We start from the raw sequence: 16608 nt of genomic DNA on the forward strand, positions 1-16608 counted from the left end.
CCCAACTGTTCAGGTGTGTCATATTTCCCGAACCAGATATATGTTGAAGGTGTGGAAACCCTGTCAATGATGTCATTGGAAATAAAAATGATTGCATGGTCCAACTGTGTAACGCTATAAATCAAAATTCTCTGAAGTGAGCGCTGCATGCCGGCACAGAGCTGATGATTACACACTAGTCAGTCTCAGATTTCTTTCTAATCTTCAATGTCTTCAGTGTTGCTAGAAAAAAAAAAAAAAAAAAAAAAAAAAAAAAACTCAGTTTCTAAATAAATTTTGTGCAAAATGGTAACCAACATAAGTACATATTTCTGAACAGCTCCTCATCTGATTGCTGGCTGAGTCTCAGTGCAGTGAAATCTTGCCATTTTCCTGTCTCATTTCAACAACCAGCTAATTTCTCACTGAAGCTAAAGTGCCTGTTATTCTGAAAGCATGTACACCACACGGAAAACACTTCAGTCAAACACACCAATGCACCTTGTCAACATGAACAACAGTTTTAAACCCATTTTACTTACTTAATTTGAAGTATTTCCAAGCCAAATATCATGTTCAGTGTGAAAAATGGAGGGCGGGATTTGATTTTGGCAAACAGGATTTGATTGGTTGGTCAAAAGTGGTCGTTACATACCAAAATGGATTCAGGTGGTTGAGAAAATACTGGACACATTAGATGGAAACAGTTACAAAAGCTTTCGTTTCAAATAAATGCTGTTCTTTTGAACTTTCTACCCAGACAGCAAGCAGTGTCGGCTCAGATCCGGCCCACATCTGGCCCGCATGGATTTCACACGGGCCGGGTTTGGGCCGGATCTGGGCTGTCTGGGTAATCATCAAAGAATCCTAAAAAATTAAATGTATCACAGTACCACAAACATATGAAGCAGCACAACTGTTTTCATCATTGATAATTATTCAGAAATGTTTCTTGAGCAGCAAATCAGCATATTAGAATGATCATTAGAGGATCATGTGACACTGAAGATTGGAGTAATGATGCTGAAAATTCATCTTTGAATCACAGGAATAAATTACATTTCACAATATATTAAAGTATAAATCAACTATTTCAATTTGTAACAATATTTCTGAATTTTATTGTTTTTACTGTATTTTTATTCAAATAAATACAGCCTTGGTGAGCAGAAGAGACTTTAAAAAAACATTTAAAAATTAACTGTACTTTTCAACAGCATAGTACTTATTAATAGACATTATAATTTATAAAGGTCTTAAATCTGAGGTTAAATCAATATTATATTGTGTCCAGTACAATATTAAAAGTTAAATGTCACTTTTTTTCTGTCAATTTTTGCAATTCTAAATGTAAAATTATTGGACAATATGCAAAACAAAATATGTGAATTTAAATTTTATTTTATTTATTTATTTATTTTGCATGTCATATTTAACCCTCAGATTTACTGTAGCAAAATTACTTTTTTCTTCAAAATATAAAAAACATAAACATGACTTTTATTTAAATATTTAATAACCAATGGCTTCTTAAAACATTTTATTAAAATATTTTTATTCACATATTGTCCATTTACATATCGTTAGTAAAAATCACAGGAAAAACCTTTTTCCCTCCGAATAAACATAGTATTTTTTTCCTATTTTCATATGCAAAATAAAATATGTGAATACATTTTTAAAATTTTAATTTGTTAAAATTGTATTTATTTATTTTCACATCATATTTAACTCTCAGATTAATGTGGCAATTGTTTTTTTTTCCCCAAAATAAAAATATCTATATAAATATTATGTTTATTTAAATATATATCCAATGGCTTCTTAAAAACATATCTTAACTTTTCAGTGGCACAGTATTAATTATTAAATAAGATTATCATTTTTCATTCAATAAGGTTATTTCAATTTTTGCAATTCTAAATGTTAAATTTTTGGACAATATGCAAAACAAAATGTGGGAATTAAATGTTTATTTTATTTATTTATTTATTTATTTTGCACATCATATTTAACCCTCAGATTTGTTGTAGCAAAATTGTTTTTTTCCAAAATCTAAAACACATTAACGTTACTTTTATTTAAATATATAACCAGTGGCTTCCTAAAAACATATTTTAATAAATTATTTTTATTTACATACTGTGCACTTACATATTGTTAGTAAAAATCACAGGAAAAACGTTCAAGTTTTTTCCCCCTAATAAATATAGTAATTTATTTTTTTCTATTTAAATTTTTTCAACTATATGCTAAATAAAATATCTAAATATATATATTTTTAATTTAAATTTTTTTAAAATTGTATTTATCATATTTAACTCTCAGATTTACTGTAGCAATTTTTTTCAAAATATAAATATTATGTTTAAATATATATCCAATGGCTTCATAAAAACATATCTTATCTTTTCAGCGGCACAGTGTTTATTAATAAACAACATTATCATTTATACTTTTTTTTTTTTTTTTTTTTTTACAACATTATCACTTTTGGCTCCTGTCTAAGGATGTTGCTTTGATCACAGAAATAAATTACTTATTTTAAAACATTTAAATAGAAAACAGTTGTTTTAAAATGTAATAATATTTCTCATTATTACAGTGTGAAAAGAACTCATGATATATTTTTCCAGGCTGCTCATGTTACCCTCTTCCTCTCCACCTCTGTGTCTCTTTCCTCTCTTCAGACACATATGTGAATGAAACAGCAGTTCTCTTCCTGATGTTCAAACGCTGTGGCCTGCTGTGACATCCTGTTTTCGGTCCTGTCCGTAGTTTTTTCACACGTTTGCTTATCAAACGGCTCCTCTCCTCCCACAGCTGCTCCGGGGTGGACGGGCGCAGAGATCATGTTTGCAATCCTTGTTTCGGTCCAACCCATCTTTATCTCCAAGTGTGCTGTCAGGATTCACAAATTTAGCCACAACAGACTGACTCAACCCTTCTTTCTAGCCACTGAAATGTGCATATATAAGTAGAGAGATAAGTTTAGGTGTGCGTCTGATGCGGGGTGTTGTGGGTGGTCTTGTAAGCACCGTAAAAGCACAATTATACAGTCTGAGGCGCGTTGAGCAGACAAAGAGCACTACACACATCTGAACTCTGTCTGAAAAGCCTTCTGGGTTCGCAAAGACAAAGCGTGCCAAGATTTCCACTCTCATTGTGCCACGGCGGGATAATGAGACTCTGTTCGCAATCGCCCTCATGCACCGTGAGGGAATGTGCATCGGGGTTGTGAAGTGTGGCAAATCTGGCCTAATTCTTCTGGGCCAGCAGCTCCGATACGCCCGGGCCGTGCATGAGTCAGAATGATCTGTCTCTCCGTCGGCATAAACAGGCGGGATGGAGGAGAACTCGACCTGGAAGAGACCTAAAATAATCCAGATGAAAATAATGCAGAATAATGGCGTTGCAGGAAGGCTGCGGGAGAAAATAACTACCCTTATACAGGAAGACATATAGACATGCACCTGCAAAAGAAACATAGATTGAGCCTAAAAATAGATGTTTTATAGAGAAAACATCCTTAGACAGGACCCAAAAGTGACATTTAACTTTTAATATTGTACTGAACACAATATAATATTGATTTAACCTCAGATTTAAGACGTTTATAAATTATAATGTTGTAAAGTCAATTCTGCTCACCAAGGCTGCATTTATTTGATTAAAAATACAGTAAAAACAGTAAAATTCTGAAATATTATTACAAACTGAAATAATTGGTTTCTATTTTAATATACTGTAAAATGTAATTTATTCCTGTGATGCAAAGCTGAATTTTCAGCATCCTTACTCCAATCTTCAGTGTCACACTATCCTTCACAAATCAATCCAATATGCTGGTTTTATCAATATTATCAAAACAGTTGCGCTGCTTAAATAAATTTAAAATATTGAAAAATTGTGAAATATTATTATTTTTTAAAATAGCTGTTTTCTATGTAAATATATTTTAAAATGTAATTTATTTCTGTGATCAAAGCTGAATTTTCAGCATCACTACTCCAGTCTTCAGTGTCACATGATCCTTCAGAAATCATTCTAATATGCTGATTTGCTGTTCAAGAAACATTTCTGATTATCATCAATGATGAAAACAGTTGTGCTGTTTCATATTTTTGTGGAAATATAAACAAAGTAAAAAAAACATAATTTACTTTAAATTGAACATTATTTGCTTTAACACTGTTGAGTTTTAATGTAACCTATATAGTATAAAAATAAGTTGCTAACATCATGGCAATCTTTGCACGTGTGCGAAAGCTTCACGACTTACTTCGATGGGCTTTGGAAACCTAAAACTTTTGGGGGTTTCTGGGAGGGTCTGTTTCGGTGCTTCACAAAAAGCGTCCCGGTGCAGGAGAAGATCCGATGGCAGCAGAAGGTCATAAATCAGAGGACAGGCCTTTTCACTTCAGTCTCTCAGGCGTAACCTCCCGTCTGTGGGGTCAGAGAGAGAGAGAGGCTCCTGACGCTACTCTGTGGGAACATGACATGTGAATTACGGCTCTTTTTAATGACCTCCTGACATCAGGACAGACCTGAGAATGAAGGTCAGAAAGTGGTTGGCGGAAAATCACAGGAAGACATGATAAAAGTATTTCTACTTTTAAGTTTTACAGTTCCCAATATCGGATTTTTGGATGAAGGTAAATAAATGTGTTCACAATTATTATTATTATTATTATTTTTAACCACATATAAAAACACATATTTTTATTTAAATATTTTTTATTTACATATTGTTAGTGAAAATCCCTGGATTTTTTTGTCATTTTTTCCTATTTTAATTTAATTGCAACTCTCGATGTACAATTTTGGGCAATATGCAAAAGAAAATATGTGTATAAAAACTGTATTTATTTATTTATTTATTTTGCACATCATATTTAACCCTTCGATTTACTGTAGCAAAATTATATATTTTTTCAAAATATAAATAATATATATAAACATTAATATTTTATGTTTTTAAAATACATAACCAATGGTCTCTTAAAAACATTTTTATTAAAGTATTTTTTATTTACATATTGTCCATTTAGTAAAAGTCACAGGTAACCATTACAAAAGTTTTTTTTTCTTATAATTAGTCATTTTATTTATTTATTAATTTTCTATTTCTATTTGTGCAATTCTACATGTAAAAGTTTTTGACATAATGCAAAACATGTGAATAAAATGTTTATTTTATTTATTCATTTATTTTGCATGTCATATTTAACCCTCAGATTTACTGTAGCAAAATTACATTTTTTTCAAAATATACAAAAAAATATATAAACATTAATATTTTTAAAATATATAACCAATTGCTTCTTAAATTTTGTTTTTATTAATGTATTTTTTATTTACATATTGTCCATTTACATATTTGTTAGTAAAAATCACAGGTAACCATTTCAAAAGTTTTTTCCCCCTAACAAATATAGTAATTTATATTTCTCTTGTTTAATTTTTGCAACTCGCAATGTTACATTTTTGGACAACATGCAAAAAAAAAAAAAAAAAAAAAAAAAAAACTGTGAATAATTAATTTTATTTATTTTTTTGCACATCATATTTAACCATTGACTTCTTAAACACATTTCATTTTTTTACCAAAATATATATATATATATATATATATATATATATATAGCTGTATCTATCTTTATTTATTTATTTGTGTATTTATTTCCTTTCTTTTAAATCTGACACTGTGCACTGTAGTATTTTATAACAATAATAATAATAATTTAAAACATTATATATTATGATTAAATATTATTATTGTTTAGTCACTATAAGTCAAAGGACACTTTTCAGGTTTTTACTTATCAGTAAGACACATTTACAACATGCTTCTGAGGACTTACAAACACCAAAAGGACCAACAACAGCAATAATGTTATTGGCATACGGTTAGAGAGTTTGGAGCTGTGTAAATCCGGACGTGAGGAAAACCAGACTTTGATGTTACTGGGGGTAAAAGGCCTCAGGAGTAACGTGATGCTTAACGTCTCTGTACAAGCGACCCACTACAATCTAGTTAAAGTTTGTTCATAAGCTCTGCATGCAAATCAACAAGTTGCTTCCGTTACAAATAAATCCATCACATTCTGTGTTCCATGTTTTGTGTAAATCAGTATCCCAGATTGTAAAAAAATAAGTGGTTTCTGCAACCAGGCATATAAACGTGCAGGTCTGTGATGGAGCGCTGCCGTCTGTGGAGGTTTAGAGACTCCAGTGAAGTGGTCGAATTACACTGTGGCGAACCAGAGGGAACATCAGGCCAACAGCTGTGCCATGTTTAGTCCCTGTTCAATGCATTATACCTTTACTGATCCATGAACACATTATTTCAAAAGTCATGCCTTCATCTTTTCTAGACTAACTTCATGTCAGATTTGATTTTTTCCCCTTAAAGCCTATATGCAAATATTTCATCTATAATGACGGTGATTTAACTTGAACTACTTCTGTTCTTTCAAATGCGCTTTTAACGTATTTGAACGAAGGCTCTTCTGCTCACCAAGGCTGCATTTATTTGATTCAAAATACAGTAAAAACTGTAATATTGTGAAATATTATTACAATTTCAAACAACTGTTTTCTATGTGAATACATTGTAAAGTGTAATTTATTCCTGTGAGTCAAAGCTGAATTTTCAGCATCATTACTCCAGTCTTCAGTGTCACATGATCCTTCAGAAATCATTTTAATATGCTCATTTGCTGCTCAAGAAACATTTCTAATTATTATCAATGTTGAAATCAGTTGTGCTGCCCAGTATTTTATTTTTTTTTTTTAATTTTTTTTAAAATTATTTTATACATCCTTGATTAATAAAAAATATTACATTTTTTTTGTAAAAAAGTATTACTGATCCCAGTTTTTTAAACTGTATATTTTTCATGCAAAACCATTTATATAATCAGAATAAATTTAGGATTCAACATTTCTTAATATTACCAATGCTGAAAACAATTATGCTGCTTCATATTTTTGTGGAAATCACCGTGCATTTTTTTCAGGATTCGTTGATGAATAAAAAGTTCAGAAGAACAGCAATCTAAATGCCTTTTCTGCTACTTTTAATTAATTCAATGTATTCTTGATGTAAAAAGCACTACTTTCTTTCAAATAAATTCATACTGACCAAAACAAAAGTGTAAAATATAGTTAAATTTAAGGGAATTTAAGGTTATTTTAAATTAATAATTTTATTATTTATTTAGCATTACAATTTGTGCAATATTATAAGCTTAAAAAATACATACTTAGCACATAAATAAATGATTAATCTAATTTTATAATTATAGTTAAACAACTATTAGATTATAATAGTATATAAATAAATTATATTCTTCTATGATATTCTTATGATATTCTATAGCGTTTTTGAAAATCCCAGTAAAACCTAACAAATTTGTTTTTCCTAATAAATAAATAAATAAATAAATAATTTATTATTATTTTTTTTTATTATTTATTTATTTATTTATTTTCTATTTTAATTTTTGTAACTCTCAATTTAAAATTTTGGACAATATGCAAAAAAAAAAAAAAAAAGGTGAATAAAGAGTTTATTTTATTTTATATTTATTTGGCACACTAACCGTCAGATTTGCTGTAGCAAAATTAGATATTTTCCGAAATATAAAAACCATATATGAACATTGTGTATTTAAACATACAACCAATGGCTTCTTTAAAACATATTTTTATTAATTATTTTTTATTTACATATTGGCAATTTACATATCATTAGTAGAAAAGTTTTTTTTCTACTAATAAATAAAGTCATTTTATTATTTTTTTTCTATTTAAATTTTTGCAATTTTAAATGTTAAATATTTGGACAATATGCAAAATAAAAAAGTGAATAAAAAGTTTCATGTATTTATTTATCTAATTTGCATGTCACATTTCCACTCAGATTTACTGTAGCAAAATTACATATTTTTTCAAAATATAAAAAATATATATGAACATTATCTTTATTTAGATCATAATATTATCTAAGTAAATTATATTCTTAATTGTTACATTAAAATTATTGTTTATTTTTTATTTACTATCTTATTTATTTATTATTTTACTTTAATTTGCCATTTTTTTTTGGAAAAATCACCAAAACTTTCCATTTAAAATATCTATATCTATCTATCTATCTATACACAGCAATATTAGTTTTCATTATACTTTGTATCAGACCAAAAAGCAAATTAGTGGTATCACCCACCCAAAGTCTGATGAGCTTGATTATAAAGCACTGTGCAGTGATGGGCAACTGGATTTCCGTCTAATTTACGTCTGCTTGTCCTTCTCTCTGTAATTGCAAGCCGTTTTTATGGGGGAAGAGTCAACAGTGCCGTTCCCACAGTCTAGGGTCGGTCACGCTGGGCTTTAAGTGTATTTCTTTCGGGATCAGGTACTTCTGGAAGGGTTAAATCAGATGGACGGGAGATTGGGGAAATTAGCCTGTTTAGCTCCAAGACCTGGAAAAAGTCCATATGTTTTTCATGGGAAAGACCATCTGTGTTTGTTTGTGTGCACATGTGTGTCCCTGCTTGCACTCACGGGATCTCTAGCGCTCCAATGAGAGAAGACGCATCAAAGGCTCGCTGGGGTGTGACCTCACCCACAGTTTTTGGGGTGAGCTGTTCTGTATTTAACCCTGGTCAGCGTGACAGAGACGTACGTCCCTCCGCCACAGCGCAGAGCTTCAAACAAACGCTTGCATCACGCTTTATCACGATCAGAATGTGTTTATGATTGTATTATGGAGTCATGGTGGCATATGGGTCATGATGAATGAGATTTTACCCTCCATCTGTGGCAGCTATAGGTCAATGACTTCTTCAGGTGCTCTTCAGAAGGTCCATTTACCCTGTATAATGAAAAACACATCAGCTTGATTACTGAACATAGTGAGCTGCATACTTTAAGACATATTTTAAGACATCACAAGTGAATGCACATGCAAAAGGTAGGCAGCATAATTATGCTGATGATAAATAAATGGTATTTTACGAACCGATTCCATTGAGTGAGTCATTTACGCTGGATCAGCTTCGATTGATTCAAACACGTAACGATGATTCAGTTCAAGTGATTCAGTAGATTTCACAAAAATGTCATTTTTGAATTTCGACATCTCTAATGATTTAAAAAGCAAGTAGTGATGGTTTTTAAAACTTTAAATCATTGCGTCACAAAATGATTCACTGTTTTGAAGTACTCCAATCAGATCGTATATCGCGAATCATTTGATTCATATCGGGATTTCAAAGTGCGTATCGTGAATCATTTGATATAGATCAGGACTTTGGAGCAGGTTCGCTAATCATTTCGCGAATTGAATGATTCGGTTTGCAAATCATTATTTAGATTCGGACTTCGGAGTGGGGACCTATAGCGAATCATTTGATTCAGATCGAAAATTCAGAGCGTGTTCGCGAGGAGTGATTCGCGATCCGTGCTCCAAAGTCCCGATCTGAAAGGATGGTTCGCGAATCATTTGTATCAGATCGTGACTTCGGTTTGCGAAACATTTGATTCGGATAGGGAATTCAGAGTGCCTGTAGTGAATCATTTTATTCAGATCGGAAATTCGGATCGTGTTCGCGTATTATTTCGTGAAATGAATGATTCGCGATCTGGATTCTGAAGGATGGTTCGTGAATCGTAACTTTGGATCGTGGATCGCGAATCATTTGATTCAGATCGGGACTTTGGGAGTGCTTATCGCAAATCTTTTGTATCAGATCGTAACTTCGGTTTGCGAAACATTTGATTCTGATCGGGAATTCAGAGCGCCTATAGTGAATCATTTTATTCAGATCGGAAATTCGGATCGTGTTCGCGTATTATTTCGTGAAATGAATGATTCGCGATCCGGAATCTGAAGGATGGTTCGTGAATCGTAACTTCGGATCGTGGATCGCGAATCATTTGATTCAGATCGGGAATTCAGAGAGCCTATAGTGAATTATTTTATTCAGATCGGAAATTCGGACCGTGTTCGCGTATTATTTCGCGAAATGAATGATTCGCGATCCGGAATCTGAAGGATGGTTCTTGAATCGTTACTTCGGATCGTGGATCACGAATCATTTGATTCAGAGCGAGACTTTGGGAGTGCTTATCGCAATTCTTTTTTTCAGATTTTTTTGAATAAACAGTACAAAACATCAAATTATTAATGCAGTACAGCTATGAAACGATGGTTTATTATAGTAAAAGTATAGTAACCATGTTTTTTTTTTTTTACAACCACAGTTTTACTTCAAATACCATGGTTAAACTATGGTTAGTGTACAAAACCATGGGTAATTGGTTACTATATTTTAACTACAGCAACCATGTTTTTACTCCCTGCTCGCCTTAATATGAAATTAAGTTATATTTTCTTATTCTCTTTCAAGTAGTCAAACAATTAAAAGAAAACACCTTTAAAACAGAAAGAAAAGTACAATAATGTACCCGCTCTGTGCAGGTACACTGTCAAACAAGTGATACATATTTAAATAATTCACTGGCTTCTAAAGTCACATTTGATGTAAGAGTGTTATCATCTATGTTGCTAGAAAAAAAAACTGAGAAAAGATAATCAGTGCATTTGGTAGGCCTATCTCAGGGATAATCATGTAAAATGAGCCGCATTTGAACAGATAAACCTGAGCCGTGTGTGTATTACTTCAGGGTGAGTTACCCTGAGGGGAAAAACACCACAAACACTTAAGAGCTCAATGGCAATCATATCAGCCACATTGAAAAAAGACCTGTTATCTCAATCTAATCTGTCTACAAGCCAAACAACAGGCTGCTGTCACCTGAGGCCTTTCTAAGAGCCTCTAAACACACAGGGTGTGTGAACACCTGGACATAAATAGCTAATTATGCTGATTTCAAATGAGTATATCAGCCAAAAGAGTGACCTGAGAACTGTCTTCTGACTTTCTGAATATACATCCTGAGGTGATTTTCATATCAATGGATCACAAGTATTCAAACACACACGCAGACTGGTACCTCACACCAGAAATAGAGACATGGGAGCTCAAGTCCAGAGGAATTTCATGATGAACTCTGTTTGTAATGACTTGTTGCTGACAGGTCGGACAGGAGGGAATGTTTGACCCTGAGCAGATCACGCTAGGTGAAAATATAGGCAGATAGTTGAGATCTTCCCGCTGTTTAATGGTGTCGAGTGCCAGACACTGCCAAGCACAGTATATATAAGCATGAAGAAGTCTTCTTTTAATCCTGGCTAGGATGGCTATCCGTCTGGATTCAGGTTGGACAGTCCTTAAACAGGCTTTTAAGATTGATCAATATTTTAATCTTTATATTAGTGCTGTCAAATGATTAATTGCGATTAATCGCATTCAAAATAAAAAATTTTGTTTACATGATATACACTACTGTTCAAAAGTTTGGGGTCAGTAAGACTTGTAATAGTCTTTAAAGAAGTCTCTTATGCTCATCAAGGCTGCATTTATTTGATTAAAAATATAGAAAAAAAAAACAGTAATATTGCAAAATGTTTTTACAATATAAAATAATGTTTTTTATTTTAACATACTTTAAAACAGAATTTATTTCTGTGATGAAAAGCTGAATTTTTATCAGCTGTTACTCCAGTCTTAAGTGTCACATGCTCCTTCAGAAATCATTCTAATATGCTGATTTATTATTAGAATGATCAATGTTGGATAATATCAACAGTTGTGCTGCCAAATATTTTTTGGAACCTGTAATTTTTTTTTCAGGATTCTTTCATGAATAACAAGTTTAAAAAGTACTGTTTATTCAAAATATAAATATTTTATAACAATGTAAATTATTTATTATTAACTTTTAATAAACTTTTAATTATTAACTTAATACATCCTTGGTGAATAAAAGTATTAATTTCTTAAAAAAAAAAAAAAAGAAACAATAAAAATGTACTGACGCCAAACTTTTGAACGGTAGTGTATGTGTACTGTATATATTTATTATGTGTATATACACAAATACACACACATACAGAATATATTTAGAAAATATTTACATGTATTTACATGTATATATTTTTATTCATATAATTAATATTATATATTAATATGTGTGTGTGTATTTATATATACATAATTAAATTTACACAGTACATGCAGATATTATGTAAACAAAAACTTTTATTTTGGATTCGATTCATCACGATTAATCACTTGACAGCACTACTTTATACAAATGTTTGTTTATACAATGAATAAAAATTTTAATGTTATGTTAAAGTTGACAAAATGTTCAAGTTAAAGCTAAAATTTTATTTCTAACAAACATTGTGTCTCTGATCAACACACAGCGTTTCGTTCCTGAACGATTCATTCAAACGAACCAGATGACTCGATAAAACACTTCGCTCAGGTGTTTTGACTGAATGAATCAATGAATCAATGACTCACTTATTATTTAAGCGGAAACGATTCAGTTTGTGAGTGAACTATACAAATGATTCAGCATGAATCGCAAAACGATTCAGACTCGAAAGCAAACCATTTTGAACAAAAGAACAGATTTGGCTCAAATTGTGGACATTTAAGACCGAACTACAAAACAGGATAGATTTTCTTTGGAAAAGAACCGATTCATTAGAGAATGCCTAATTCATTCGCGAACCGAACATTCCAAATTCAGCGAATGATCAAAATAAGCTATTCATAAAGACAACCACTAATTTATTTCTTGAATGAAGCAGCCGTTTTGAACGAATTGGTTGAATAAATGAATCAATGACTCACTTATTAAGGCAGCACTTGAAAAGATGGATTATGTTGATATTTCATCATTTACATAAAAGATGACATACAGTTACTGATGTCAGAAAATCTGCTCTTATAAAGTTAAATAAATGCCCCTAGAAATCAAGTTAAGGGGGGAAATGTTTATTTCTGTAAGTGATTCAGAATTATTTCTCAGTTTTTATAATGGCTTCTCTGAGTGTCCTCCTTTTTGGTGTTATAGAAATGTCCACCCTAGTCCTGTCACTGTCGTGCCTCTACGTCTTATTTGGACTCCGGACGGGCCTTAGAGGATTGCAGGAACCCGGGGGAAGGGGATTTGAAGCTATATTGGCAGCACGGGTGCAAAGTAAAGACAACATCCCAAACAGCTGTAGAAACAGTAAACGGACACCAGAGTGGATTTGGAGCAGCGGGGAGAGGGTCAGAGACACACTCGCATCCTGAAATACAATAAACAAACACACAACAAACTTTGTCACAGCCAATATGTCAGAAAACTGACTAACAATTCCAATAGCTGCTCCCTACAACATAACAATGGTCAGGTGTAAGGCAAAATTCTCCTCAAACTGTTGTTCCACTATGACAGCAGTTGCCTTGTGCGAGAAGACAGTTTATACAAAAACTCATTATAGCACCCCTTCAGACAATGCTGAGAATGCAACACAATTCAGAATGAAATATCGATGATGCATTTGTTGTAGCTTGTTGCATATGTTTACATGTTCTAGTGCTATTTTAGTATTATATATTTACTATTATAGTATTTATTAATATCTTTAATTTGCTTTTATTTTTATATTTACCGTTTTCTTTTGAATTATTAAGTTCTAGTCATTTTTAATATGCTTTTGTGATTTTATTAATTTTTTTAATATTTGTATTTAGCTTTTTTTTTTACTTCTGTTTATTTGAGTAATTTTAGTACTTTAACTTCAATGTATTTCAGCTGCCAATGCATATTTATTTATTTATTTATTTTAAGTTTTTCATCTAATATTATATTATTAAATTATTATTAAATGAATTATTTTAATATATTATTATATTATTTTTTTTATTTAATATTTTAATAATTATTAATTTATTTTATTTTAAATGATTTTGTATTTGACTTATTCAGTTATAGTCTTTTTTAATGTTTTTGTCATTTTATTACTTTTTATATTTCTATTTAGTTTTATTTTTTATTTCTATTTGAGTAATTTTAGTACTTCAACTTTAACGTATTTCAGTTAGCTGCCAATGCATATTCATTTATTTTAAGTTTTTCATCTAATATAAAATTTTTTAATCTAATATAAAAATTTTTATCAAATAAATTATTTGTATTTCATTTTAAATATTTTAACATTAATTTATTTCAATTTAAATGATTTTAAATGTGTTGCAGCTTGATGCATGTTTACATCTTCTAGTGCTATTTTAGCATTATTTATATACTGTTATACTATTTATTAATATTTTGAATTCGCTTTTATTTTTATATTTACATTTTTCATTTGAATTAAAGTTCTAGTCATTTTTAATATGCTTTTGTTATTTTTATTATTGTTTTATATTTCTATTTAGCGTTACTTTTTATTTATATATATATGAGTAATTTTAGTACTTCAGTGTATTTTAGTTAGCTGCCAATGCATATTTATTTACAAATTTTAAGTTTTTCATCTAATATAATTTTATCATATTATTCAATTATTATTAAAATAATTTATATTATTTAATTTTAAATATTTTATGTATTAATTAATTTACTTAAATTTTACTTATTTCAATTTTTAATGATTTTAATAGTTTTAGTTTAACACTAACAACACTGACATGTTCAAGTTTTCACCAGTTCTTTGGAAAATAAACAATTCATTATTTATTTGAATAATTTTAGTTCATTTATTTCATTTAGCTCCCAAGGCAAATTTATTTATTTATTTATTTAAATGTAAATATTTAATAAGTTTTTAAATCTAATATAATTTATCATATTATTTAATGAATTATTTTTATTATTTAATTTAAAATATGTTACGTATTATTAATTTATTTAAATTTAAATTATTAAAAAAAAAATTAACACTAACAACACTGACATGTTTGTTTTTCAGGCCTGTACACGTACGATATGTAAGTGCACATGCATCAATATTCATGTTCATGGGCAATGCACAAATAACAAAATCAATATTGATTTGTGAACGAGTGTCATGGGAAAAAGCATGCCTCCCATGATTCCCATTTGTTTCTCATCAAGCGTCATCCTCAGTCTGACATCCATGACAGTAATATTGACTAATAACATACCAAAAAAATCAGTATGAAGTCCTGTCAGCTTACTCGCACGCAAATAGGTCAAACTTCCAGAGAAACATGCTGATCGTATGGCATCAGAAGAGTTTTTCAGGACAAGTTTGTTCCAATTACATGTTCACAGTTTGTTCTCTGACATAAAAGAACAACTTTGGATGCCTAAAGAACCTTTAAAGATTCTTCTTGGAACCTTTAGAACTTTCCTCCTTTAATTTAAAGAACTTAACCCTCTTACTATTAACATTTGTTCAACATTACTTCTCAGCTATTTGTCTCTTTTGCTGATTTGAAAACCTTAATTCATTCTTAAATCATGGGAAAGTGCAATCCACAAGCCCCTCCAGGCTTTTTTACTTTCCCAACACTTAAGTTCTGTTCTAAAATTTCTTTAAGCATTAAGCTTGTATATTACGCGGCGGGATAAAAGAGACAGTAATCTCTTAAAATCCATAAACAAGCAAAAAAGTAGCTGAGGGTTTCTCAGGAAGCAGCTCCTGTGGCCTGCAGCCTAGCTGCATAAATAATCAACACATTTTCTTCCCACGTTCATCCATTCCCCAAAATCACAGGTTTTTCTCTACACCTCATGTGAAAGAACAGCCACTAAAGTGTAACCTGCATGTTTAGTCCAGTTGCTAGACTGCAAGGCTTTTACTGAAACATCAAACGCTAACAAATGGGCAATTGTGCCACATCAGAGAAGAAACGCAGGTGAGGAGGTCAACACTTCCCTGACATTTGTTCACTGTAGTCCTCTGGAGTAATTGTATTTGTGTCTCTGTATCATGGGAAACTACAGCTGGCCTCGGGCGGCTCTGTGTTTGTAAGGTAAAATGGCACATGCACGTGTTTGTGCGGCTGTGTTCAGACAGAGATCTTCCAGATGGACCTGTTGCCTCCACGGATGAGTCACGGACCCTCGCAGACGAGCCCTTGTCACCCACAGGTGCTGGCAGGCATGTCTGTCTGCAGCGCGGGGCGGCTTTACGTGCGGATGACTAAAGTCTGGGCTGTGCTGGTATGTGTTTTATTACGCTTGTCTCATAATTTCACTCGCAGTGATGTCGTACCTCACAAGAGGCAGAGACATCAACAAACTCTAGGCTGAAAGAAAAGGAAATGCGGAAAGATCTCAGATCTCATAAAAAAGCATTTCATCTAAAATCAAAAGAGAAAAACAAGAAGTTATGTTTTGCATAAACAAAGTTAAAGGAGTGGCACAAAAATAAACAAAATCATTATCAAAAAATTATTATTGTTATTATTATAACGTTGTGATATATGCATGAAATTAAGTACAATCTCTCTCTCTCTCTAAAAAAAATATTACATTATACATTATTCTTAATGATTTTTTTTTTTTTTTTTTTTTGCAATATGGGTATGTATTATGTTTAATTTATGTTAAAGTTTATCCAGTAAAAAAAAATACTACAGAAAAATGACTAAAAATGGGTAAAAGACGGAAAAGAATTTAAGCAGAAAAACAATAGTACTGCTTTAAAAATTTTTTTTAAAAAGTTTTCTGTTTAATTTAATT

The sequence above is a fragment of the Labeo rohita genome, chromosome 16 (genome assembly GCF_022985175.1).
Source record: "Labeo rohita strain BAU-BD-2019 chromosome 16, IGBB_LRoh.1.0, whole genome shotgun sequence".
In the NCBI taxonomy this organism is placed as follows: Eukaryota; Metazoa; Chordata; class Actinopteri; order Cypriniformes; family Cyprinidae; genus Labeo; species Labeo rohita.